This window comes from Ceratotherium simum, chromosome 2, assembly GCF_057802395.1.
Source record: "Ceratotherium simum simum isolate JZ-2026a chromosome 2, ASM5780239v1, whole genome shotgun sequence".
NCBI lineage: Eukaryota > Metazoa > Chordata > Mammalia > Perissodactyla > Rhinocerotidae > Ceratotherium > Ceratotherium simum.
Genome location: NC_141901.1, coordinates 32,565,929 through 32,593,366, shown reverse-complemented (window position 1 = coordinate 32,593,366; position 27,438 = coordinate 32,565,929). Strand labels below are relative to the sequence as shown.

The following is a 27,438-nucleotide window of genomic DNA, read 5'->3' as shown; positions in this document are numbered from 1 at the left end:
TCATGTATACTTGGGTTGATGTAGAACTGACTTCAAAGAAGTGACTCTGGGCAACTGATGGATAGGTGCATTGTGGTTACCAGAGCTTATGAGGAATTCTTTCCTCTCTTCCAGTCAGGTGCTTGGACTGGTAGTAAGCCAGTTAGTTGGTCAGTAGGTGTTTGTCATCACTGTGTACAGGGAACAAAAAGTATATCATCCTTTGTGTGGCCTAGGACTGGGTGCATAGAGGAGGAAACAGTTCCTGCCCTTGAAAAATTCACACACACCCATTTTGAATTTATAGAGGAACAAGCGTGACCCTTGACAATAGCAAGGGCAAGATAATATGTACAGATAAATTCAGTATTGTTGAGGGATTTCAAATTCTAGCGCCAGAGCTGGGAGGGCGGGGGTTCATCACCCCCACTAACTCACTGGGCAATTTCTGCCTCATTTCGTTAGACAGAGGAGATTGTTACCAGAAAGCCAGAAAGGAAGGCGCCATCTGGGACTGTACGCACTTCCAGACAGATGGCTGACTCTTCCAGTCCTGTTTTATTTCTGGCTGCGGATCACACACCCCACAGCTCTACTGTAAAAATGAGATGTGACGGGGCACGGGATGTTGTCAGGGTGTGTTTTTCTTTGTCTCCTTTTCTTTTTTTCTGGAAACTTGTGGTAAAAATAAGACTTGACGATCTTCCTGTTTTTATTGTTGTTTTGGAGTTAAGCCGTTGGTTGGCAAAGTAAGGGACTGATGGACCCCCAGAATTGGAGATGATGTGCAGGGATGTGGCAGAAAGCCAAGCTAACCTTGAGGCTGCTGCTCCATGGAAACTCTTTGTCAGAGTATGTGTGAGTGTTGTCAACCTCGGGATGGTTGAGAATTGTGACACACTTTAAAAGTCCAAGGTAGTCCAGCCAGACTGGAATGCTTCACTCTGATCCATTCTTTTCCTACCTGCTTCCCACACCAGACTGCCCCTGCCCTACCACTAACTCCCTTCATGCTAGACAGGGGATAGATGCCACCACGAACAGAGCAGTCATAGTCTGTCTGCTTTCGGCCTTCTCAAAGCCCTGGGTTTTAAAGTCTGGGATTTGAGGGTTTGGCTGAGAGGTTCGTATAAATTAGGAGACCCCACTGCCAAGAGTTGAGACAGTTAGAGCTATTACTCAATCTAGTTCCATAGTATAAGGCATCAGCTTATTCAATAAATACTTTTGAGTGACTATTGATAAAGTACTACATTGTAAAAATATAAAGAAGTAAAAGCCAATAGTTCCCTAAAGCCAATAAAATGTACCAGGAAGAACCTTGACACCAAATTCTGACTAATTGGTTTTGTGATTTGGGACAAGCGACTAAACTTGTCTGGTCCTCGATTCTTCACCTATAAAAGCATTCAATATTACTACTGCCCCTCCTCCACCCTTCCCCCAGGACTTAGCTCCCATCTGTAACCCTTCAGTAATTCTCAGTCTTTGGGGGTTCATATGAGCCATCTGGGAAGTGTGTTAAAATGCACATTCCTAGGTTCAGAGAATGTAATGCAGTACATCTAGGGTAGGATTCAGGAACCTGCATTTTTAGCATGACCTGATATAATTCTAAAATAGGTCACCAGTAGGCCATATTTTGATAAACTCTGCTTTCACATTTTCCAGATTTATGCACCCAAGTTTTGTCAATGTTTTTAAGTCTTTCTCTGAGCTTCCACAGCATTTTATTTAAACTTCTAACTAGTACTTATTACGGACTTATTGGCATTATGATAGGGATCAGAAAAAGAGTTAAGCCTTCAGAACCATTTATTAACTTGTTTATTTAACAATTATTTATTAAACACTTACTATGTGCAATGAACAAAACAGAATCATTATGGCATTTACAATCCAATGGATTGAGACAGAAAATAAACTCCACTAAAATAATAAGTAAACAATATATGTTAGAAAGTGATAAGAGGCATGGAAAAAACAAACAAGCATAAACAGAAAGCAGAGCAGTGTAAGAGGATTGGGAATGCTGAGGTGAGGGGCCAGTTGTAGTATTAAATAAGGTTTAAATGTTAATTGTATCTCTTAAAGGTTTTATTTGTCCTTGAGCAAGTCTTTAACCACTTAAAAATATCAGTTCTCCACCTGCAAACTGGGAATAAGCAATCCCAACCTGCAGAATTGTGAGGTTTAGAAAGAATGTAATACCTGACTTTATTCAATTAAGAAACACATCTTTCTTATCTATCCTCTCTCAGCCTATAAGTTACTTGAGGGCATATTCACCTTTGTATCCCAAGCTCTTACCAGTACCCGGCATGTGGTGGGGACTCAGTAAATGTCAATGGTTGAGGTAACCAACTATTAAATACCGAAGGAGGAATACATATGAAGTGTACTTACTCATCAGGGCTCTGAGACTCACAGCATGGGTCTTTCCAAATGGGATTCACTCTCTGAAAGAAGTTAGGTATTGGTATGGTCATCATCACGTTGTGATTGTGAGTTATGGTCCGAGTCAGATCTAAATGAGAAATTCTCGTGATGTTGTCAGGTTACTAGGAAGGTTTCCAGGAATTCCAACAGGCTCTAGTCTTTTCCTCCATTTCCTAACAGAATGATACTGAAATACTAGACGACAAATGGCCGTCTTGGCTATTCTAAGCCAGAACGGTACTTGGGACACAGAGTAAGGCTGAAAAGCCATACTCTCTTCTGAAATACTTTATCTTCTGGATCCTAAAGATGTCATCAATTCTAGGATGTGCCATGGATAGAGTATTTCCTTTTTGAGAAAAAAGTGCTCCTGTATTAAACATACACGTTAACTGAAAATATATCTTGATTGTGGAAACATTAGAATGTAGAAAAATGTACAGCTTAGAATGGAGAGACTTGAGTAATAGGAGCCATATATCCCTAGTGCTTGGGTCCCTGTCACGCTGGAAGCAGAGGCAGTGGTGCTCAGCCTCTCCTGTTCTGCCCAGCCCTTTACCTCCTCTTCCTCCTTTTCCTCCTCCACTGGGCTGTCACTGTGTCAGCCCTTCCCTTGCTGAAGTAGGACCTGGAATTGCTTCTCAACGAAAAGGAGATGAGGGATGCACGAGAGGCTGGCAAGTGCTTTGATACCTTCCAAATGTCTAAGAAATCTTCATAATGATCATAGTGAACAATTATTGAGCTCTTATGAGCCAGGCTCTGCTCCAGGACCTCTAGGTGCGTGACACTACAGTCCCGTGAGGTGGGCACAGTCATTCTACCTACTTTACTGATGGGGAAATTGAGGCATGGAAAGGTTAAATAATTTATATAAATACAACTAAGGAGTGAAGCCGGGAATACCCATATCTATCTGATAGTCCACAGCTTATCCACTAAACCATACTGCTACTCGATAAAATCTCGTCTTTATTTAAAGAGTAGTTCCAGTAAAATTAGGGGGATGATATGGAATAGGATTAGCAGGGGGCTAGTAGAGCACCCTCTACAGTAAATGACCCCAACGACATTGCAGAAAGGTAGAAGCAACAGGCAAGCCTCTCGGGGCTCTTCAAGTTTGTGCAACTTGGGAGCGGATGGCATCTTGGGATTTCTTCATTCAAGGCCACTGAGCTGGCATCTGCTCCCCAGATGTTGCCCTGGGGATGTGGTCAGTGGCCTTGACGGGCTAAGCCAGGCCTGGCATCAAGGACCATATGATTTCTGTGTCCTTTGATGAGGGTTCACCTACTGATAAGGCAAGCTGGAGAGAATCAAAAAACTCAGTCGGGAAAAGATCAAGGCCTGCGTTAAGGAGGGAAGAAATGTCAGTCACTCTGATAGGGAAATAGATTTTTGTGTTTCATTGCACAAGCACGCACATATGCGCTCAAAGCCTGCCACGTTTCAAAGCAGCCTTCAATGCCCTGGTGTTCACTTGGTGGGAGAGAGATCTGAAGCCTCTCAAAGGCTGCAGGTACAGAGCAATTCACCCAGGACACAGCCAACAGCCCTCTCCCACCTCCTTTTTCCATCCCCCTTCCTCCCCCCCACCCGCCTGTGTTTCGTGGTGGTGCTGAGGAGGTATGTGTGAGTGTGCATGTGTGCACATTTAAATCCAAACTTAAAAGGAAGGGAAAAAAGAAAAAAAAAGTGACAGCTTTGGAACAAAGCAGCAACTATTCATAATGAATGGAGGAATCATCATGAAAGAGCTGGGGCACTTTAAGAAAAACAAACCTCCCTGAGGAAGACAGCTCTGTGGATGCTGCTGAGAATGGCAGCTGAAAAGGCCCTTCATTTCAGAGCCAGCAAGAGGCGAAGCAAGGATTTGATATACAGCAGAAGCGTTTTTCTCTTTTTTTCCCCTTTTCCCTTCTTCTTCTTTCTCTGAATCCCATCTTGGCTGAGCCATGGCAAAACTAAATTAGAAAAACCTGCAGAGCACTGCGAGTCCAAATGAAGCACATAGCCAATTTATCACAACAGAGCCCAGTTATCTAATAAGGCCCGTATGTAATAAATGTGCTAAGTGCCCACCTTTAACTTCGGCACACACAGCAGCGGCCAGTGGTGGGAGATGGCGGAGTCCCTGACAAGGGGATGAGGTCAGACTCAGCCTGAAGCTCTCAGCATCTGGCTTACATCACTGGCTCTTAAGGGTCCTGAGCCAAGATGGATAATGTTGAGGTCTCCGAAGGCAAGGCAAATCATTGCTGAACATTTAGAATTGGAGCAGATGCCTGTTTACAGATAGTTTTGTAGGCCAAGCAATCATCAGGAAAGCAGAGTTGGGGAGACTGGGATGCGAACGGGTTTCTTTCTAGCCTTTCTGTTTTGGAAAACAGGTGTTTTCTGGAAGAAGAGGCTTCCTCACATAAGAACAGAAGTTCTTAGAGATTGTGTGCCTAGTATTGGACTATTTTTGTGCCTGGCCAAGTAGTAAAGTGAAGAGGTTTCACTTGATAATGCCAAAGAGGTGGAAAGGCAGGACATGGTATTCTCAGTTTACCCCTAGGCAACCGTGGGACAGCAGGATTACAGACTGGAAATGACAAAGTCTTGGGAGTCCAAACAAGAGAATCAGGTTGTAGGTCAATCTCTTGGTCTATAAGGGCAGCTGGGTCCTTAAAGGTGTCTCTAGGGTCCTCTTGATAATTGGATGATCTTCGGGGAGCTCAGCAGGGTCTATTCTCAGATCTCTAGGTGGAAGTGTATTTGAAACATAGACAGTAGTTCCCATAGAACAGTGGTTCTCAACTACCTCTGTATAGTAGTATCATCTAGAAAGCTGTAAAAAATATTGATACCTGTGTCCAATTCTAAGATATATATATATTTTTAAAGATATTGGTTTAATTTTGGGGGGGTATGGCCCAGGGTCAGGATATTTAAAAGCACCAGAGATGATTCCAATACTCAGCTGAGCTTGAAAACCACTGTGATGGGGTAAAAATTAGGTCAGAGTCCACAGAACCAGGAAGTACTGGAAAACCCAAAGGTTTTGAAATTAACGCTTGGGAAGCAGGAATTGGGCTAAAAAACATTGCCATTTTGTAGTTCAAAAGTTAAAGAATACTGGCAATTTCATATGGTTCAAGCCAATAGATTAAGGTCGTGGGGAGCCCTTAGTCTAACAAGGTTCCCGAGAGCCAGCACTTGGTTCCCGGTCCTGCCTGATTGCTTTTCCATATTTCCTTTTATCTAATGTATGATTTATAGTCTGCCTCTATCCTGAATGGATTTTAGATAGCTTACAATAAAACATGCACACTCACGTACACATGTGTATAAAGGGTAGCTAAAGTAAATATTAAGAAATGGTCAGAAAACATGTGGAAAAAGGAAATTATAATTAAAATTAGTAATTATGGGTAAGATATTAAGATTACTGAACACTTAGTATAATTTTGAGGTTCTGGAAATCCAAAGCAAAAGTGGAATTTATTCTTACTGTCTTTAAAGACAATGAATATTCATTTTTAGAGACAGTACCAAATTCTGGATAGAATCTATTGTGTGGGTTCTAATAACAAGAGCCTTGAGTGCAAAGTAGATAAATGTTGTTTTTGTTGAAGATGCAGTGATGATTTCAAGGCTATTAGATGGAGTCATGGTTCAGTGAGAGAGTTTTTATGCCAAATAGCCTCCCAGAATTCGGGAGTGGCCTGCACGCCAGCGAAAACAGTAGAAGGTATCAAGCCCCCGGGAAATGGGTGCCCCTTAAACTACTAAACCTCAAATCAGCATGCTCCCCTTCCTGCCTATGTGAAATTGAATTGCTGCTAATATTTTATCATTAGTATTTCTTGTGTCTCCAATTTTTTTTTTGCGGGGTGAGGATGGGTTTGTGATAGTTTTTTCCTTTACCTTCCTTGTTATCAACTGTGTATATTTGTGAAACTAATTGGTGGAGTATGGGCATACTTTGGGACATAGAAAGCCTTTTTTCCCCCGAATTTGATTTGCATCAATTGAAGATCATTTATTCATTCATCAAACTTCTTCAAGAACAGATTATGTGCCCATCACTGTGCTAATCACCGAAATCTCAATCCTTGCCAGCGTGGAACTCAGAGTGGTTAGTAGAGACAACCGAAATGTCAGCAGATACATGGCAATACCCTGTGATAAGTATAACGGAAGCGTGGAGAAGACAGAGACCAGGCAGAAAGAGGAGAAGTAAATCAGCCTTTCTGGACTCAATGGTACCAGGGCAAGGTTTGCGAAGATGAGTCAAGTTTTTCAGATAGACACTGGGGAAAGGCCCTGTGAAGGGAGGCACTGAATGAGCAGACGCATGGTGGCTTTGGGGAGTAATAGGCAGCTTACTGACACTGGAGCTTAAAGTGTCAGAGGTAGGTGGAAAAGAGAAGAGGACAGAGATTGCCAACGGATAGGAAAATACAGAAAGCACTGTGTTATAGTACAATTTTGCATATAATCTTTATTCATTCCACAAATATTTGAGTGCCAAGTATGTGCCAAGCCTGAGGAGAGAGAACAGCTATAGCCCGGAGTCTATTTTTATAAACTTTAAACATTTGCAATGCTGTTGTCATTTCTTTCCACTCTGTGCTAAGTTTAACCCAGTTCCATTCTTCTGGGTGTTTCAAGCAGAGCCAAAATGGACGGAGGCATCTCTCTGCCGGCAGAAACCTTCCCCACTCCCATCCCCAGTTCCCATGAACCATCAGAGAGATAAAGAAAGGAGAGGCAGCGTTGATGATGTTTTATTTAAGTCCTCCGTCTGATTTTTTTTATTTTTTTGAGGCCCCCAGAGCCTGTGCTAATTTGTGTGTTGCGTTTGGGTCAGTTAAATCCTTACAAATCTGTTTATTGTTGAAAGTGGTGAAGACTATTGTTTGTCATTTAGATTCAGGCAGAGTGATAAGAAAAAGCAAAGAGGGAAGGAGATGGATGGGCCTGATGTTGCTTTCACACTGGAAGAACTGAAAATAGACCTGAACCAAGCCTCAGAGCTGCGACCAACTGGTAACTGGTCCTACCCCAGCTGGCTGTCTCAATCCTCCCAAAGTGGCTGAGCTCCAGTGTCACGTTTCTGGGGCTCTGCCTGAGATCTGGCGTGAGGCTGGGATAGTGCGAACACTCCCTGCATCCCGCAGGATCTGGTTCCTATTGTCTGTTGCCTACGCTTCTCTCTTCACAGCACACTGAGTCGATGGCATTGTAATCATGATCATAAGTATAATTAATCGTAGCAGCTATGACAATGAGCTGCAGCCAGGTCTCTGGCTTTGATGTCAACAAGAGAAAAGGGAGGTTTTCATTTGTTTCAAATGGAAACAGATGCATATGGGCAGAGCTAGCAATAAGCAGAACAGCAGGGATGGTGGTTTTAGATTTTGGGGTTCCCTCACCCCCCACAAGTTTCTCTGTTTGGCAAACCTTCCCCCGGTTATTCCCCATGTGATGAGCAGGGAGCCTGCTCTCCTGCAGCATCTGCTCCTCTCTCCTCATCATCCAGGCTCTTCCTGCTTTTACTTGAGAATGGTTTTGTTAACGAGAACGCTACTTCGCGTGGGGAAGGAGTCACATCAGTTTTAAAACTTACCCTCTTAGATAGTGTCACTGTCTTTGTCCAAGCCAGGGGTGATTTTAGAAGTGGAGAAGAATCTGCTTACTCACCAGTATCTCTACCTGATGCCTGAAACTTCCAGCAAGGGAGTTGCCAATCAATGCAGCTCAATCCAATTCAATTCATAATTACTGAGTGTCTGTTGCTACTGTGTGCAAAACACTCTTAGAGGGACAACTTTATGTCCAGCCAGGATGGCACTAATTTTAAATACTCTTGTGGTTTACTTTTCGCCCTGTTTGGATCTTGAAAAATGTGGTAAATATGAAGGATTCAAGATGAACTAGACATAGTTGTTGCTTTTAAGGAGTCTGTCAAGGTGGAGGAGTAGAGAATGAGGTGGTAGGTGCTCTCTGGGGGACAGGCGTGTGAACAAAGGTGCCACCCACCCCAGGCTCATTTGGCTCCTCTTCCTCGTGTCTCGTGTTCTGCTTCTCCTCTGGCCTACTGGGGCTTATTCTTGGCCAGCTCCACCGTCCATCTCCACTGGCCTCTCGGAGCTTCCCCACAGCTGCTTCTTTCAATTCTTTGGTGCCTGGGTCTTTCCTCCTTCCCGAGCTTCTCCTGAGTCCAGCTCTACCTGCAGGGGGGCTAAATTGTTCCTTCCTTCCTACTCTTGTACTCCCTTGGCTTCTTATGTTCCAGAATCAGTTCTTAGATTGGAATATGGATCAACAGATTGGAACGTCTTAACGTATGTCACCCCTCTCCCCCCAACCTCTTATGCCCTCATCTCTCCTTCCTGATTCCTTTTGGGACGGTCAAAACTTCCCAAAAGTAGAGGCCCATGTTCTTCCATTTTTGTGCTATCTCTAACGCCCTCCTTATTACACTGGCTATCTTTGTTTTCTTAGGTCTGGTTTCTGAGTCACTCAACTAAACTACGCCTGTATTGCCTCTCTAGGGGGCCCGCTTCCTGGGCTCTGGAGTCGGGCCACCTGGGTTGAATCCTGTGTGACTTTGGGCAAAGTGCTTTATCTTTGTGCCTTCGTTTCTTCTTCTTTAAAACAGAATAATACTTAGTACCCACTAATAGTGTCCTTGTGAGGCTGTAATGAGATAATACATGTAAAGCACGTTAACAATGCTGGACATTAAAACACACATATGCTTATTATTATTATTTATGTGTACAGGGAGATATTGGTAACCCAGGAGGGAAACTAGGACCCTGTGTGTCTCATAGCCCCAGATCCTCATCCTTTGTGTCTGTGATTAAAGCATAAAGCCTGAGGTGGTAAATGCAATGTTGGGTTTCCTGTGGTTTCAGACTTTTCTTTGGGCGGTTTATGGCAGTGCCAGAGTTGGTGGGGAAGGAATTAGAACTCTATTGTCACTTACCGTTTATCGCTTCTACGTAAATTCTTGCAGGATAAAAAATACTTGGTAATTACACTTGGTTGGTTTTAGAGAACAATTTTCCTCATAAAAAAATAATACCCTGACCTTGAAGAAAGAAGTTATTAGGCATTTACCCTCAGAAATGGCATATAGTTTTATCTGCAGAGGCAGTAATAGATTAAAATATTAAAGTCCAGGCAGACAGTGAGATAGAAGGTCCAAAGACTGTTTAAAATATTATTTAAACTTAATGTTGTATTTATACATTTAATTCATTTTCATTAGCTACCAAGATATTTAACATAAAATAATTAGAATCTCAAGATGGAAACCAAAATAGCCACAGTTTTAATTAAACCATCTCATGGGGAATTAGGCTGCATAATGAGAGGCAGCCTGGTGTAGTGGTGACAGTCAGGGGACTGGAGGTACTGCCACCAACTTATGGATCCTTGGGCAAGTCACCCTATCTTGAGCCCAACACCATGGACTTCACTGGGAGAAAGAGGCGGTTCACGCCCCTTCTTTTTTTTTTAACTAATAGAGTTCATTTGTTTTTTTCTCTAAAGGAAATCTTATATAGAATTCTAATATGGAAAAGAGAGTAAAATTAGCCCATCTCCTATACCAGCCAACCCCCTTGCTGCGTGCCTCCCAACTCCTAGAAAGCCTTGAGGTACCACAGAACACAGAACTCCACAGAACATGCTGTGAAAACTTGCCTAGGGGATCTCGATGTTTCCTTCCAGCTATAAAGTTCTATGATTCTGATTCTAATATGTCCCTATCCTACATTTCAAGATCTAGCGCCCCTTTTGTATTTTATTCAAGGATATATTTTTTTAAAAGCATCCACAAAGATGCATTTAGTAAAAAGGAAAGAAGAGATTAAGAAGGAATCTTTTGCCACCTGAACTGAGAGCCTCACGCATCCCCATTCCTCCTCTCTCATCTCATTTCTACTGTTGGTGACCAAAGCTCTAGTTGGGATCTGTGACCCCAGACTTCCCTGGGGCCACTATTCATTGTGACAAGTTTGACTTAGAAAACTGACAAAATTCTTCTTCCTTCACTGTCCTATTCAGCCTCTGCTTCCCAACTCCAGATTTCTCATCCTTGGTGAACAGCCTGGCAGTTCTTGGGCAACTCATAGCCTGGTTCTTATGGGCAATTGGCTACAGGACCAGGGTAATGTGATAATGTCTTTCCTATCTCCTTGAATGCTGGGCCTGCCCAAGATCTAATGTTGACTCTACATGCTGAATAATCAATAATCAATATAATCAATTATCAATTAATGAGATTGTGAATAAATGAAATACTATATAAAGAGGATTTGGCATACTACTTCGCCTATCATAGACAATTAGTAATGCTCTCTTTCCCTCCTTTTCCACATTCTCTTCCCTTTGGGCCTATCCAAGGTGGCTATAACCATAGATAAGGCCTACAGGATGTCAGTCAATGAGGTGGGTAATGTAGTCCCTTTTTAGTCTATGTTTAGTCACTGGCTAAACTCATGATAACCTCTGTAAATCCTTTTTAAAAGCAAGGCGAGGTATCTTGTCACAGGCATTCATGCAAAGAATATTTGCCCAATGGTTATACTTCACCAGTTTTCTTTCTTAATTGTCATTCTCCACATTTAGTGTCAAATCTGCCCTTTCTTTCAAACCATCTTTTAAGGTGATAATTCTTTCTTTAGTTCATATAAAAGAAGAAACGTTCTTAGTGTCAAATAAGAGAATTGTTGTTTCAAAATTGTATCCCATTATAAACTCTTATTTCAATTGCCTTTTACAATCTGCAAATTTGCCCCTTGAGACTGCTTAACTACTGTGTGCAATTGCTCAAGTGTGGATTTGGCAGAGGAAGAGATGGGGCATTGGGATACATACATGAAAATATTCTCATGACTATGTTCAGCTGCAGTTGAATACTAAGAATATTGATAGAAAACCATGGCTAGGTTTTAAAATACCTAATCTTGTAATGGAGCTAGTTCCCTAGTTCACATAGTACTGGCCCGTACAATGCTTTTCAGTGATTGGAAAAAGGTGCCTCTTCCTCTGGGAGGTTCTATCCCATGCCAAGGAAGTACACATGGCAAGTGGAGATTGGACTGGATTTCAGCTCCCACACACTCAATTGCAGGGACTCTTGTGCAGGGTACAATCTGTACATCCAACCTTATATGCTGGTTTGTGGGCGGGACTGGTCTGATCAATAATCTGGAACAGTTCCAAAGGAAGGGATAAGGTGACAACAGACTGAAGCCTTAATGGCTTAATGGTTTCATCTTTCCTGCTATGTCCAAGGCTGCAGCTCTCCCCCATCCTTTCCGTGACCAGGACATTTCAGCTATTCAAGTCTGGTCAGACAATTCTCCAGTGGTTGTCTCTTGACCACGACTTTCACACTTTTTGTTGGGTTCTACTGGGTTCTATCCTTTGGATCATTTCAGGTCCCTCCTCTTGGTGCATCTCACTGGTATTAAAAACATCTCTGTATGGTTGTGTATTTGTTTTCATTTTTATTTTACAAGTAATATGTAGTAATTACAGAAAAATCAGAAAATACATATCATAAACATGAAGCACATAAAAATCACCTATAATCTAATTAATAGGAGATAACCTATCACTGTGGATATTTTGGAATAAACACTTCTCGACCTTCTTATATTTATATCTGTGTATAGGAATCATCTTGTTAATATATTTTCCAACAGAAATGTCTTCTTTTTTAATTCAGCTTCACCTCAGAAGGCTTTCTTTCAGATAAAAAGGGAACCCAGGTTAGTTTTCAATATGGAACATTATAAAAGAACAAATTGTCTATTCTTCATAAATAGTTTCAGCAAATTTTACTGTATTTTCAAACCTGTAATTTATATCCACCATACTGAATCCAAAGTATGGTCCATGCTTTAATAAATGGCACAGTAATCTCTCTAACTTCATGGAGCAAGATCTGTTCTCTACAGGCTGGATGAGATCCCTGGGGCTAGGGGTGCAAATAGGAAGCATAACCCACGCATATAAATAAAAATAGGACCCTTGTTATTTTTCCTCCAGGTGTATTTTGACTACAGGTGCACTCATAGACTTTTATTTCACATCAGCTGGATCAATACCCAGCTTTTGCCTGCATCATATTAATTGAGTCTTATGATTAGAATCCTACAATATTGATTTCAGCAGCTGCTTCAGTGAAAATTTGGGAAGCATTTATTTGAAGTCTGAAAAATAAGAAAGTAGGACATTGCATTATTGAAGTGACTTCACTTCCAGCGGTTTATGTTTTAATAATGGTATAATCAGTCCAGTCTGCTCTCCCTACTTGTGGCTCTTAAAAAAAAATAGTACCAGGAATGTGTATCTGTTGGATGACTGTAGTGCCTTTGGATAGCAACCTCAGAATGCTTTGTATTAGGGATTTTATCTTAACAACTGCAATGTAGTTTTCTTGTTTAAATGTTAAACTAAATAAATAAGTTGCAAGAAAAACAAAAAAACGCAAATGCCAATTGCTTCAGAGAACGTGAATTTTTCATTGTGCTTCCATAATTCTTGTTAAAACCTGCTGCTAGATTTTAAAAAGTAAGTATTCGTGTATACACACACACATACACACGCACGTTTACAATATGGTTTCCTAAAGAATTAAAGACAGAAAGAGAGAGAAAGACAGAGAAGAAAGGAGATATAGGGGAAAATGTGCTAAGGTGATAATTTAAGGTACAATGATTTTTTTTTTTGGTAAATCAATTCCGTAGGACACATAATTACATTAGACAAATATATTTTGTCAACTGTCTTTACAGTTCCCAGAGAAGACAGAGTATGTGTGTGTGTGTGTGTGCGCGCGCACGCGTGTGCATATGTGATGAAGAAATGGGAGAATGTTGGTCTTCTCAACCCAATTAAAATTTAACACTTGTCTCTTTTGAGCTGACATCCTCATTTTAGGGGAAAGAGTGAGGAAATACAATACATAAGTGCTCTTTAGAAAATAAAGATATTTCCTTCCTTCACTGACCTGAGTTTGGCGCAGTTGCTAACAGCTCGCACAAAGGCACTGGGGATGCACTGCTAGGCTGTAGTGTTTCGAAATCACATGAAAACCTCCTTACCAGTTTATTTATATTTATTTTTTTCTAAGGATATGTACTCAATGCTGGCAAATTGGTCTGCTTCTTAAGATTCATGTTGGTGTTTCTCTAATGGCCTCTATTACCCAATTTAAATACACAATAGTAGGAAGGTTTGAACACACCATGGTAATCCAGCATCAGAGACCTCTGCTTGGCTGTTTGTTAAAAGAAAATTGTACCTGTTATGAACTGGAAAGGGGCACTCAGTTGCTGTTAACTGCTTTACCAAATTGATTCTGACTCACTCATTTCAAAATGAAAATTGAAATGCTTTTGCCTTTTTTTGGTGGGAATTTGCTTTACTTAGCAATAAGTGGGTATCATTTCTTGTGATTACAGAAAAATGCATCATAACTTTTGATTACGCTGCTATTAAGGATGCACGGTAGCAATTGCTAGCACTCGTAAAGTACTGCTGGTGGGTTCTGTGTAACTCATTTTTATTTGGAACTGAGTGGGGAAGGGGAGTATGGATGAAGTCACTCAAAGCTTGACTGGCATAATGAGCTCACTCAGGAACAGTGGGAATGGAAGGAACTAAAAGGGAAGAGGTTTTGTTAATGGATACTCTCTCCCCTTCAACTCCAGCCCCAGCTACCATCCAATTACACAAAACAACAAGTCAACCCATCAGCCATTCCTACACTTATTCATTTCTTTAATCAATATGTACAGAAGCCTGCTATGTACAAAATACTGGCTAGATATGGTGGGGTCAAAATGTGGCAATATCACTTGAGGGAATAGCAATTCTGAGGGAGTTTATAATGCAGGATAAAAGACATCTACATAATAGCTTATACACATAAATTATAAAAATAATAATTTATACAGCATAAATTAAAAGCAAATTGGATTAAAGGTGGAAAAGATGACCGAAGCCTGGATTCCTGGAGAATTAGCTTCTGTCCTCCCATTAGGTTGTAAACATCTTGAGAACAGGGATCATGTCTATCTTGTTTCCTGCAGTATCTAGATCACATGACCTAGGATATAGTAAACACTTAATAAACAGCCGTTCACACAGCAGTGTGCTGGCACCAGCATACAAGGGCTTGCAAGAGCCAATTGTACGCATCTCTTCTCAGCTCTGGTAGCTTGAAATGGGTCATGGTGGGAGTATTGACACTACAGAAATTGGCAAACATGGCAAATAAAGGCTTTTTACCCTAGTAGCTGGTTGTTAAACATTTACCAGGACACCACAGCCAGGGAGGCTCTCTTTTCTTCATGCACATCTTGAGAGAGAGAGATTGAGAGAGGGAAAGAGAGGGATAGAGAATGAGAGAATGAGAGAGAGTTAAATGCATATTTGTTCTTACAAATGAGACTTTTGTCCCAATCCCAGTGTAACCAAATTGTAAACTGGGCTAGCCTCCAGAAAGCCTCCTTTACAACTTGGCTAGAGGCAAGCTGAAACAATGTTTCTTTTGCCCTAGACCTACAATGCTTACCTCTTCAATGGGAGAAAGCAAGGCGGTAAAATTGTTCTCTGAGGAAGTTAAGTCCAACAGTATTTCTCTGTCTTGCGCTTGCCTCTCCTCTGTGGCTCATGTCTTTCCAGGCAAGAGCCTCAGGCTGCTTCCAGTCAGAACAATGTGAGAGAATAAAACTAAAAGAATGCAGCCCTCTGTGGGCTGAGTGTTGAAAAAAGTTAACAATGAGTTCTTTGACTTAAGTATTGTGGCTTAAGAAAAAGTCCTTGCTCTCGATCCTGATATAACCATCATATGGGGAGAAGTTGAAAAAGGTGGAGAAAGAAAAGAGAAGGCAGGCATTCTGGACAGGGAGTAGGGCTTGAGCAGCACAGAAGTGGAAAGGTCTAGAATATATACAGTGAGCAGCCCAATCTTCTGGAATGGACAGTGAAGGGCCTTGAAGGCAAAGCCTAGGAGTCTGGCCTTTGGTTGGCAACAGGGAGACCGTGAAAGGCTTTTGGTAAGATAGCTGTCAATGTGCAAGATGGTTTGGCAGAGTACAGAGAAACTAGAGGCAAGGTGGTAAGCGTCCTGCCCAGGCCAAAGATACCGAGTCTGAATTAGGATGATGGCAATGGAGTTGGAAAGGAATAAATGTATTTTAGGGTTAAAAGCTCACTTGGAAATGTATTGAATCAGGGAAGTGAGGGAGAGCTGAGGGTGACATCAGGTTTTAAAACTGGTTGACTAGGGAAACAACCATTCAGTTAAACACAATGCAAAAGGAAACTTCTGAGACAAACCTCATGGCAGGTACCATACTCAGCATCTATTTCAATATCTTTTCCTCTTTCCTTTATTATCTTAGATAGAAAGCTAGAACCTGACCTCCTCAGATTCCTGTGTCATGTGATAGAATCATCACATGATGGGGTGATCAAGTGACAGGGCAGTGGCCAGTGAAACACAAATAGGAGTCTGTTGTGATTTCTGGGTAAAGGTTTTGTTTTCCTGACAGAGGTGCCACCATTTCCAGCTTCTGTCCTTCCTTCTTCTCCTACCTGGAAAGCAGATATGATAGAACTGTAGTTAGCATCCTGGGATCATGAAGGAAGGTCCAAGAGTATTTCAGAGACCTGAGCCCTGGCATCCTTGACACACTAAACTAAAGCCAGCACTGCCTAACTCTGGATTTCCTGTTGTAGAAAAAGAAAAACAAAACAAAACAAAACAAACCCATAACACTTTGTATGTTAAGTTTAGTTTCTCATTACTCATAACTGAACTCAATATTGTCTAATTAATACAATTGGTTGCAATGGTGAATTTGGATTTAGACATGTTGAATTTGAGAGTAATCACAATTCAGGTAGAAAATTTTAGCAGAGGTTTGCAAATTATAAGATAGCTTCATATTAAAATTACCTGGAGAGTTAAAAAAAAAAAATACCTGGGTTCATCCCAGGCTAATTGAGTCAGAACGTCTGAGAGGTGAGGCTCAAGTGACTCTGATGGTTAGCCAGGCTTGACAATCACTGGTCTTGGATGGGCAGCTGCTAGAGATGTGGATAAAGTCATAGCTCTGATAGTTGGAGCTGGGGAATGAGTGACATCTCTGATGGAGAGGGTAGAGAAAAGGAGAATCTTGAATTAAACATTGGGAATAAAGGTTCAGGGGAAAGAGGAGCAGTGCAGGACAAAGAAGGTGTAGTTGAGGAGGAAGCAATAATAATAGTAAAATTGGGCTACATGCCGAGCACTAAGCATGTAAGTTACTTACCTTTCCCAGGATTCTGCAAAAAACAGGACTTTGATCCAGGTTTGTCTGACTATGAAGCTTTCTCCCTTCATGATTGACCTCCTATTCAACAAATACAATATTATTTTTTAAATTCCTCATCCTTTTCAACTTCTGTGCAATATGTAATACTCGACCATTTCTCATCTGCATTTCTTAAAATTCTCCTTTGACTTCTATTATCCAGTAAAATACTAGATTAGTTTTCCTTTAATAATAGCTAAGATTTAGCAAGTATAACCATGTGCCAGGCACAGTTCTAAGCAATTTGTAAATATTAACTCATGTAATGCTAACAACATCTGTATGAGGTAGGTACTATAACCACTTTACTACAGGAAGACTGAGACACAGCCTAAGGTCATAGAACTGGTAAGTGGCTGCCCTAGGATTTAAACAGACCATATTGCTCAAGAGTCCATGTTCTTAATCACTTCTCTATGTAGCATAATGCTTAAAAGTATAGGCTTTGGAGTCAGATGGACCTGGATTACAAGCCTCATTATCATTTATCAGCTGTGTGACTTAAGATGAGTCACTTAACCTCTCCAAGGTGGGGATGAATGACAGTAGAGCAAGAAGTCAAGAGTCTGCCTGGATACCTCTATTTCCACAGAGAATTAGGAGGTAAAATCGTCAGAGAAAAAGTATGAGATGGGAAGCTTGAGAACTCTTTGAAATAGTTCTTGAAGGGAATGGAAGAAATTGCTATCCAGAGATATACAGAAAGTTTTCTAGGAACCATGCAGGTAGGAAGCTGAAGGTGGAAACAAAGAATCTGTGGAATTGATATGAATGACTGTGGCGTTTTCTCCAGCAAAGCTTGAAGGTCTAGGTTTAGGATCAGAAATGGCAAATCGTTGATTTAGCATTGGCTGATTGAGTATAGAGAAAAGACAAAATTGAGCTGGCTGAGGGTGTTAACAAGAGAGAGTTTGATGATATAAGTCATGTTTTATGAGCCAGATAAGGAAATAAAATCAAGAGGAGGCAAATAAGTTTGGGAGAAAATTGGGATCAAGAAAATGGTTCTCTGGATGAAATTTGAACAACAGATATTATCCATGTTGGGGAGTGGGAGAGCTAGAAGATTAAGAGGCTGTGATTGATGCAAGTGTGGTGTGCTGGAGTTCTTTAAGAGTTACAAAGTAGAGTATTTCCCTGTGATATCAAGGCCCAGGTGTGGCCATTTGTATGAATGATTCCAAGGAATTAAAAATGACGGGAATTGAAGAGGGAAGGAGCTGAGACAAAATTAATGGATCGTTTTCTTTGCAGGAAAACTGAAGCCACCCAGGGTGATTGTGAAATCGGGCTTAGAGCAGTCACTAGGAGAGGCTGACTAGGAAATGGGCAGGTGATAACGAGATGAAGAGCAGAGGAACTAGCCAGATGTCTTAAGCTCTACAGAGAAAATAATTACACAAGAGGAGGGAAAAAATGTTTGGAAAAGAAAGACACCCTGAAACTCTGAAATAGAGGGGAAGGAGAGCATGAGAAAGAGAAAATACAGAGGAATTTGAAATGAGAAGGTGCTAAGTTAGACTTATTGTCAAAGGGGTTTTAGAGACGGAAGGACACTAGGGATCACCTAATCCAACTTGCCTGTTTCAAATGGTGAAACAGAGACTCAGAGGGGGCCAGCAGTTCTCATAGTCACACCACTAGTTAACAGAATCTAGGTTTATTAATCCACTGGTTATTAGTTATTAATTCATCAAATATTTATTTAGCAACTAGTTTTAAGATCTAAGGATACCAAAATGAACAAACCTCAGAATGTGTCCTCAAGGAACACAGCATTGTGGGAGAAGTGGACAAAGTCCAAGAATAATTACAATATAGAGTTATAAAGGGTAGGACAGGGCCTTCAAAGGATGATGTGGAAGTACAGGAATGAGCCTCCTGCCTGGGGGAGGGCGGAGAGTTGGGTGATAGTGGTATGGGTCTTGGTGGAGTTGGAGCAATGTAGTTAGCACATCCTACGCAACTGAGGAGATTACACAAAGGTGCTTCTTTCAGGCCAGTGCAACACCCAGCCAGGGCACAGAGCTTGACAAATTGACTCTAACCTAGATTGCCTCAGCTTTCACTCTTCTCCTCTCAACCTTCATGATTATGAGTGGCAGTCCTGGGTCAGGGGTAGGGAGAATCCCAGTATCAGGGAAGACTTCCCAGAGGAGGTGGGTAACATTTGAACCAATCTCTGCCTCCAAGTCCGAAGCTCCATCTGACTTCTGATAGTTTCAGGAGGCAAACACCCTCTTCTCTACAAAAAAGGAGGCTGAGCCATCTAGTTAAAGTAAAGACATTAGGTAGTGTAGGAGAATTGGAAATTAACGATTGTGGAAAACACTAGAAACAGCTCCCTCAGAGTTTAAAAATGAGAGAACCAAGGATAGAATGTACTGTTATTAAATTTACATCAGAAGCAAGTTTTAGTCTTTCAATCAACACCCTAGAGGAAGAAGGATAGGGTGATGATTTGGAGACCCTAGTATTTGTAAATGATAATGTGGTTTAGACCCAAAAACGACATACTTCTCCTGGCTGTCCAGGCATGGCCACAGAGTAGTTTTTCTTAAAGAAAAAAGTGTTAACTGGCCAAAGCAAGATCATATTAGAAGCAAGTTATCAGTGAGAATAGGAAGGTATCAACCTTGAAATCTCAGTGGCTTAGAATACCAAAGATTTATTTCTTTTGTTGCTACGTGTCCATTGCACATCGGTACAGGGGGCTTCTGTTCCACATCATATCCAGTTGGAAATGTAGACTGAAGAAGCTCCTGTCATCTGGAATTACTAAGTTAATGAGAGAAAGGGAGAGAGAGAAAGTGCAGTGTTTTGTACTGGGAATAAAATACTTCTGTCCTGAAGCAATACATGTCACTTCTGTTCAGTTTTATTGGTCAAAGCAAATCATGTGGCCACGTTCAAGTTCATGGGAGTAGGGAAGTACAATCCTACCAAGTGCTGGGAAGTAGCACAATTGGAACATTTAGTGAATAAAATTAAGGCTGCCGAACAGACTTCTTACAGCATCTCTAATAGCTTACTGATTTCATGTTTCTCCCTTCATTACCTAGTCTATGCACTTCTACCATAGTAATCTTCCTAACACTTAGAATTCTTCTACCTAAGAACCTCCACAGCTCCTCTTTTCCTTCTGAATCAGGTCCAAACTCTTTAGCCCTATGGTACAGGGCCATTACCGTCCATTCTCAATAGATTTTTCCAGAGTAATCTGGGATTTCTTCCTCCACTCTCCACACACTACTCACCTACCCTTAGCCCCAACTTTGACCTGTAAGTTTTCAATCGTTTTTCAAATGTTAGCTTAAGCTCCACCATCCCCACAAAACAAAGTGTTTTTCTTTTCTTTTCTTTTTTTTTTTGTGAGGAAGATCAGCCCTGAGCTAACATCCATGCTAATCCTCCTCTTTTTGCTGAGGAAGACCGGCTCTGAGCTAACATCTATTGCCAATCCTCCTCCTTTTTTTTTTCCCCCCAAAGCCCCAGTAGATAGCTGTATGTCACAGCTGCACCTCCTTCTACTTGCTGTATGTGGGACGCGGCCTCAGCATGGCCGGAGAAGCGGTGCGTCAGTGCGTGCCCGGGATCCGAACCGGGGCTGCCAGAAGTGGAGTGCGCGCACTTAACTGCTAAGCCATGGGGCCGTCCCCCAAAGTGTTTTTCAATTCTTCTGGTTGGCGTCAGAGTCATCTCAGTGTTTCCCAATGAGCATCGCTTATTTCTCTGCTTTGCATAAGACCCATGCCTCTTCCCCATTAGAAAATAAGTTCTTTGAGGACAGAAACAATATCTTGTTCCTCATTATGTGGTTTCCTTCCCGCCTTTGTCAAAGTGTCAAGCACAGAGCTTGAGGCATGGCAGGTATTCAGTTCACTGAAGGATTTTATGTTGCCCTCCTTGATTTGATCTGGTTGAGCCTTAATCTACCCTCTCTCTCGATCCTTTGCTTGTAGCCCCCAAGGACTTTCATGGTTAAAGTTGAGGTTACCTGTTTGTGCTCACTATTAACATCCTGGGTCAGATGTTTTATATTCAGAGCTGAATTGTTTTTAACTGTTGTGAAAAAAAATGGTGCTCTAAAAATGGATAGGGACAGTAATTGGTTGGGAAGTCTTTTAGGAAAGGGAGAGAAAGAGAAAGAGAGAAAAATATCTACTTTTTTAAAAAGAAAATCAGAATGATAACTACCATCAGACTACTTTTTATAGATAATTGTAGTGTAAATTTTGTTTTTCTTGCTAGACCGTGGATATTTGGAGAAGATGGAGCACATTTAGCTGTCTTTATATCCAAAATACATATGCTGTAGTGCTCAATGTAACCGAGTCTTGTGAATTCTCTGTTAAATCTTGGGTCCTCCTCAGTTATGTACATAGGTTGTGTTCATACGGGGCTAAATCAGGATTATCTTTTTATGATATTGGAGGTGTCAGAGACATAAGAGATGATCTGTTTGACTCTTTTTATTTTATAGATGAAGAATCTGAGATACAGAGAGAAGAAGCAACATTTTTTCTTCCAAGGATGCTACGTGGACATCCACAGATTGCATCAATTCCTTTCCTCCTGGAACTACTAAAATGCAAAATGATAATGCTGACTAGTGATTGGACTCATTAATGAGAACAGATTAATTAATTTCATGAATTTATTGGGTAGATATTAAGTGTCAGCTGCCTTGCTAACTGCTAGAAATTCGAAGAGAAAGGACACAATTTCCTCTACATAATGGTTCTGAGTCTAGTCTGCAATGTGTAAGGTCCCTTACTGGGTGCTCAGTGGGAGGCTGTTTACCACCTAGTGTTTCATAGAGATGTTTTAAATGCAGTTATGCACTCATGTTGCTGAAGTATTTTTCGGTTAAGTGTTTTTAAGATTGTTCATTGAATTTCCTAGTTACTTGTTTAAAAGTTTTAAGATAAATTAATTTTTCAAAATTAATGAGTGGGCATAATGATGACAAAATTTATAACTGAACTAGACATTCACTTTAACCATAATTTCAAAACAAAATGAACTTACCATGCAGAAACACGGAAACCAGATGCTTTTGAGCAACAATCTCTGCTTTCCTGGACTGAACGCATAGTTTTAGGAACACAAAACTCTATTGGTGAGTTGCAGGACAGAAGCAGCAGTAGCAGAAATAACAACAATAACATCAACAAGATCTCAGAAAATTAAAAACAAAATTCTTAAAAGAGTCCTATATTAATCTATGTGTTTTATATTGGATGTGAAAAGAGGAAGAGCTATATGATGATCAGTATATTCATTTAGAATCAGGGAAGGGCAGAGGACTAAAAAAATATTCAAAGAAATCTGATCTTGGCATTGATCTCAATCGTAGAGAAAATGCAAATGTGATTCTTAGGGTTCTGTTTCACAGAGAGCCAAGGGGAGCTACCACAAAGAGAGAGAGATGTTGAAGGTGAAAATGAGATGGTGGAATTACTCGGGAAATTAAAACAGTAATGAGGCACCAGTGGGTTGTGTTTCTGTCCCTTTGCAATAACAGAATGTGAACAAAAGGGTCAGAGGGCAAAGGTTGAAGTTCAGCTTAGAAAATGAGGGCTGTCACCGGGTTTCAGGCTGTACATATGGCAGGTGGAACCAGGCTGACAAATTAGACAGCTCTGGACAACCTTCACGGTTGAAAATCGGGGCTCCAGTTTGCTACAAAAGACTGAGTCTAGCTCATGGAGGGCAGAGGAATAGTACTATTTCACAAAGGTTTTAAAATGGGCAATATGCTGACTCAGCTTGGAGGAGGGCAGCAAAGGAGAATGAGCTAGGCAAGTGGGTGTTTGGTGTGAGACTGAAAGTGTGAAAGGCGAAAAAGAAAGCTCAATTAAAAAAGGGATGAGAGAGAGAAAAAGAAAGTGCGAGAAAGTAGAAATAAAAATGATGTGAATGAGAGTCAATGTGAGCAAGATAGACTGTGAGAGGAGAAATAAAATGAAAGAACAAGAAAAAATGTGTCAGGAGGAAAGCAATAGACAAAGATGAGTGATAAGGAGAGAGGGTCAGAGGAAAGAAGACAGGAGAGAGCCAAAAAAGAAAGAAAGCAGACACCCCAATGTAAATTCAGGTCTGTTGCAGGGTGTGATTTCAAGGTGGCTGCTCAGAGCTCTCTCCTGTCAGCCAGGGCTAGGACATGTTGGGAGTAATGGAGGGAGAGTCAGAAGGCAGAGGTGAGCATGGGGTCCAGGCACACAGGTAGTTCTGGTTGATTGGGCTGAGCCCTTCTAATGACAGAGGTGGAACTGTCTCCTTTCCTTATCTACTGCATGCTAAAACTGGAAGATTGCTCTTTATTTTTCACTTACAAGCTATCTTTGTTTCACATGCACTCAAAAGCCATTAAAATGCTTGTAGCAAAGCTTTGCAGTTGCTCTGTGTACAGGTCATAATATTCAGGCCAAGGGGTTATTATAAGAAAAGGAGATAACAGGTTTTCCCAAGTGGAGATTTAAGTAATACCTAACAGTGTGGGCCATCTGGTGAATTCCATGGAAAACAAATTGCCTTTCATAAGCATTTTTACTATCTCTACACCATGCTAATTTCAGTGGACAAACAATTCCATAAGAGGTTTTGTAAAGACAAAGAACAGAGGGCAGCTTCTCTGTCCTTTCTCTGGCTTCTCAAGGCTCGAAAATGTCCTTGTTTCTCAGCCTATCAGAGCCACCATGATCGGGATCATTTATTTGCTCTTTCAAGGGTCCAGGTGATATCCACTAATAGATTTAAAGATATTGGTTGAGCACATACTATGTGATCAGATCAAATGTTAGACATTTGAAAAATGCACAGAATTATAAGAAATTGTCTTATGGACTGGCAGTGAGTTTAAATTTACACCCACTAATGTTCTTATCTTCACAAGGGCTTGGCATACACACAGGTCTATGCATTTGTCAAAATCAGCAAATGTACACTTAAGATTGTGCATTTCATTGTATTTAAGTTTTACTTCATAAGAAAAATAACTGTAAATAAATATTGAAACCTATTTACTACTATGCCCACTTGTATACTGAAATATTTAGGGTAAAGTGTACTGATGTCTGAAATTTACTTAGAAATACACCAAAAATAAGATAGATTGATGGATGAAGAGGGATGGGTAGATGGATAGATATATGAAAAAGTAAGACTAGTGAAATATTAAAATCTAGGTGGCAGTATATAGGTATTCACTGTAAAATTCAATTGGCTGTGTTGGAAATATTTGTATTTATGAAATGAAATAATCAGTAAACAAAAGCTATTGAAATAGCACTAATTCTAGGAGGTAAGAGAGTGAGATTGGGATAAAGAAGGGGAAAAAGGATGTGGACAGAAGGAAGATAAATAAGGTATAGTTGTATATAGTTATTTATTGCTATGTAACAAATTACTTTAGAACTTATTGGTTTAAAACACCATGCATCTACCGTCTCATCATTTCTGTGTCAGGAATCCAGGAATGGCTTAGCTGGGTGGTTCTGGCCCAGGTCTTTCAAGAGGTTGCAGTCCAGATGTGGTCAGGGGTGCACTCATCTGAAGCCTTTCGTGGGCCTAGAGAATCTGCTTGCAAAATGGGCCACTTACATGGCTATTGGCTGGAGGCCTCAGCTCCTCACCAAGTGGGCCTCTCCATCTGCTGCTTGAGTGCCCTCACCGCACGGCAACTGGCTTCCTCCAGAGTGAGTGATCTTAGACCGAGAACAGGAAGGGTATGCCATGCCTTTTATAATCTAGTCACACACCATCACTTCTGCCATGTTCTATTCATTACAAGCAAGTCACTAAGTCCAGGCCACACTTAAGAGGAAGGGAGTTAGTTTCCATCTCTTATGTGGAGGAATGTCGAAAAATTTGTGGACATGTTTTAAAACCACCATAAAAGCTTAGGTGTGATTTTAGTAGAATTGATTGCTTTCCTAAGCAGGTGTTAAGGAGTCCTCAGTGTCAAGGATGCTGAGAGACCCGTGTCTGAGGAATGAGGCAATACAGAATAAGGCAAAACAGCAGCAAAGGCACAGACTTGACTTCTGTGAAGCCGGTTAGGAAGGCAAGGCTGAAAAATCCTTACTCCAGCAAAACCTCCTCATCTAGATGACTATAGAATTCCCACTGGGGCCTATTGAGTCACGGCTGGGTGAGGCTATGAACAAGGCTAATCTTGATGTTTTGTTTTTTTTTAATTGAGATAAAATTCACACAACATGAAAGTCACCATTTTAACCATTTAAAGTGTATAGTTTAGTGGTTTTTAGTATATTCACAATGTCGTGCAGCCATCACCACTATCTAATTCCAGATAGTCATCTCAAAAGAAACCACGTACCTACTAAGCGGTCACTCCCAGTTTCCTCCTTCCCACTGGCAACCACCAATCTGTTTTCTATCAGTATGGATTTGTCATGACTCTATGGTTTTGAGTCAAGAATTAAAGGGGAATCATGGTCAGACTACCTGTGAAGGACAGTCTGACATGTGTGGGAAGGTGGGAATTGACAAGGCCAAGAGAGCTAGTGGAAAGAAATGATAGAATCCAAAGTAACAGAAAAGAGAGAATAAGGTGAGTAAATTATCATAAGTAGTTTGGGGCCATCTTATGAATTTGGACACAGAGAAGCTGAGTGGTCATTTGCATGGGTATTACCTGAAAATTAAGGGTGCTTCTAGAGCTTCATTGGATTCTTCATTAAAATTTCTATAAAAGAACATCCACACATTATCCTTGTCACATGATGATAGATGCATGCAACCCAAAATTGGCTGTGTTCCAATGAGAGATATCATCCAGTTATTTTAGAAGCAAAGATAAGAGTCTAGTAGAGAACAACTGACTAGTGAATAAAAATCTAGATGTAATTTTAAGGGACAGTTTGGGGGATCAGTATTGATCCAGTCTTTAGACCTGGATGCCCTAGCTCTTGAATTTCAGCTCTGTGACCTTGGGCAAGTGACTTAACCTCTCTGCCTTAGTTTCCTCTTTTGTAACGTAGGAAACTGAGTAAAAGTAAAGTAAAATAATGCCCATTAGTTTTTAGGAACGTTAAGTGGACTAGATGAGTCAACACATTAAAGGCTTGCAAACCAAGCCCAGCACCCAGTAAACACCCGTAGATGTTTCCACTGATAACCTCACCATTAAAAAAAAAGCATATTCTTTAGGGGAAACTAAAGAGATGCAATGTGTCTTTCATCCGATTATTTTAACATATAAAATCCTACATATTTTATACTAGGTCCTTGGGCAGATGGAGTTTTAACTGTTCATAGTGTAAGACAGTGTGAATGACGCTACTGCAAATTCAGTCACAGCGTCAATCTGCTGACAGTAACTGTTTCCCTTTGACACTTCTCAAAACCAGGACACCATCTTGAATGCTCCAAGTGTGAGAAAGAGCTCCTCAAAGAGACTCTCGGCTGCAAAAATATTAATCTGCCTCTGGAATCAGTGCTGTGAACATCACATCTTATAATACAAACATCTCCTGGGATCTCTGCACCACCGACTCTTTAAAATAATGAAACTGTATAATGGAGAAAACATTGCTCTATAAAACATAAGTTTGCTGTCAAGAAAAGGGAGGAGAAAGAGAAATTGGTGAAAGATTTAATAACTGTGGATTCTATGGCTAGAAACAAATATTCAGCCTTTGAGGGATATTTGTGCTCGATTTAAGCGGGTTAGCAAGAGTCCTGCCAACAGGTCATGTGACGACCAGAGTACCACAGGTAGGCTGTGCTACTGAACCAGATAGAACAGAAGGGACAACAAGCTCCTTTATGCCTAGCTCTTAGAGTACTGTGGTGTTCAGCCAAAACCTGCCAACATCCACCGTATGTGCTAAAGATCAAAGTCATTAAAATAATAAAAAAAAAGATCAAAATCATTTTTTAAAAAGTACCGTGAGAACTGAAGATACTCATTTGGTAGGACCACTTGCCAAACCATATGTGCATAAAATTGGCCTATTTATCAACTGACTGGATATGTAAGTTTCAACCCAGCCCACTATTCTGGTCCTTTTGCCCTAGAGATGACTGCTAATTTACTAACCGAATTTATGAAGGATTGTTGAATGAAATAAGGAGAAAGAGAGAAAGAGGGCGGGGATTGGGGGAAATAAGGAGAACGACAGGAAAGAGAGAGAAAAGGAATGTATTTATAAAAACTAAAATCTTCCTTTATGACTTGTTCCTAGAATCAGGTCAGGGGGTATAGGTGACGCTTGATGACCTTGCAGACGAGTCTCTTGTGTATATGTTGTAATGCCTTTGTAGATGGGTGCCAAAATCTCAACACTGCTGTCCAAAATTTCTTGCTGCTACGCAATGGCCATCCTGCTTCCGGTCTTTAAACAAGCCTGCTCCATTCACAAACGTATTGATCGGTAATGGTAAGCTGCATTTGCCAGCCAGGGACCTCGATTTTACTCAGGCCACCTGACCACTGTCCTACACACTGCTTGTTTTTGACCTGCATATACTCTGAAGTCATCTCCGAAAGACTCTGACCTTCTGACCTTCTGATGTAGGCCCATTCCATAATGCCCCTCCTTTACCCATAACATATCCTCTATTTCCACTTCTGCCTCTCTGGGTTTAGGGTTCGTATGCAATTTTCCTGACA

The 27,438-nt window shown here is 40.9% G+C and overlaps 1 long non-coding RNA gene across 1 annotated transcript in view; it reads left to right on the top strand.

Moving 5' to 3' along the window:
- The window catches only part of LOC147917805 (uncharacterized), a 61,031-nt gene extending 37,218 nt beyond the window's left edge, over positions 1-23,813 (top strand). The window contains exon 4 of the long non-coding RNA XR_015548868.1: positions 21,280-23,813. This is a non-coding gene — a long non-coding RNA (uncharacterized LOC147917805). The remainder of the gene's footprint in view (positions 1-21,279) is intronic.
- Positions 23,814-27,438: the final 3,625 nt, after the last annotated feature.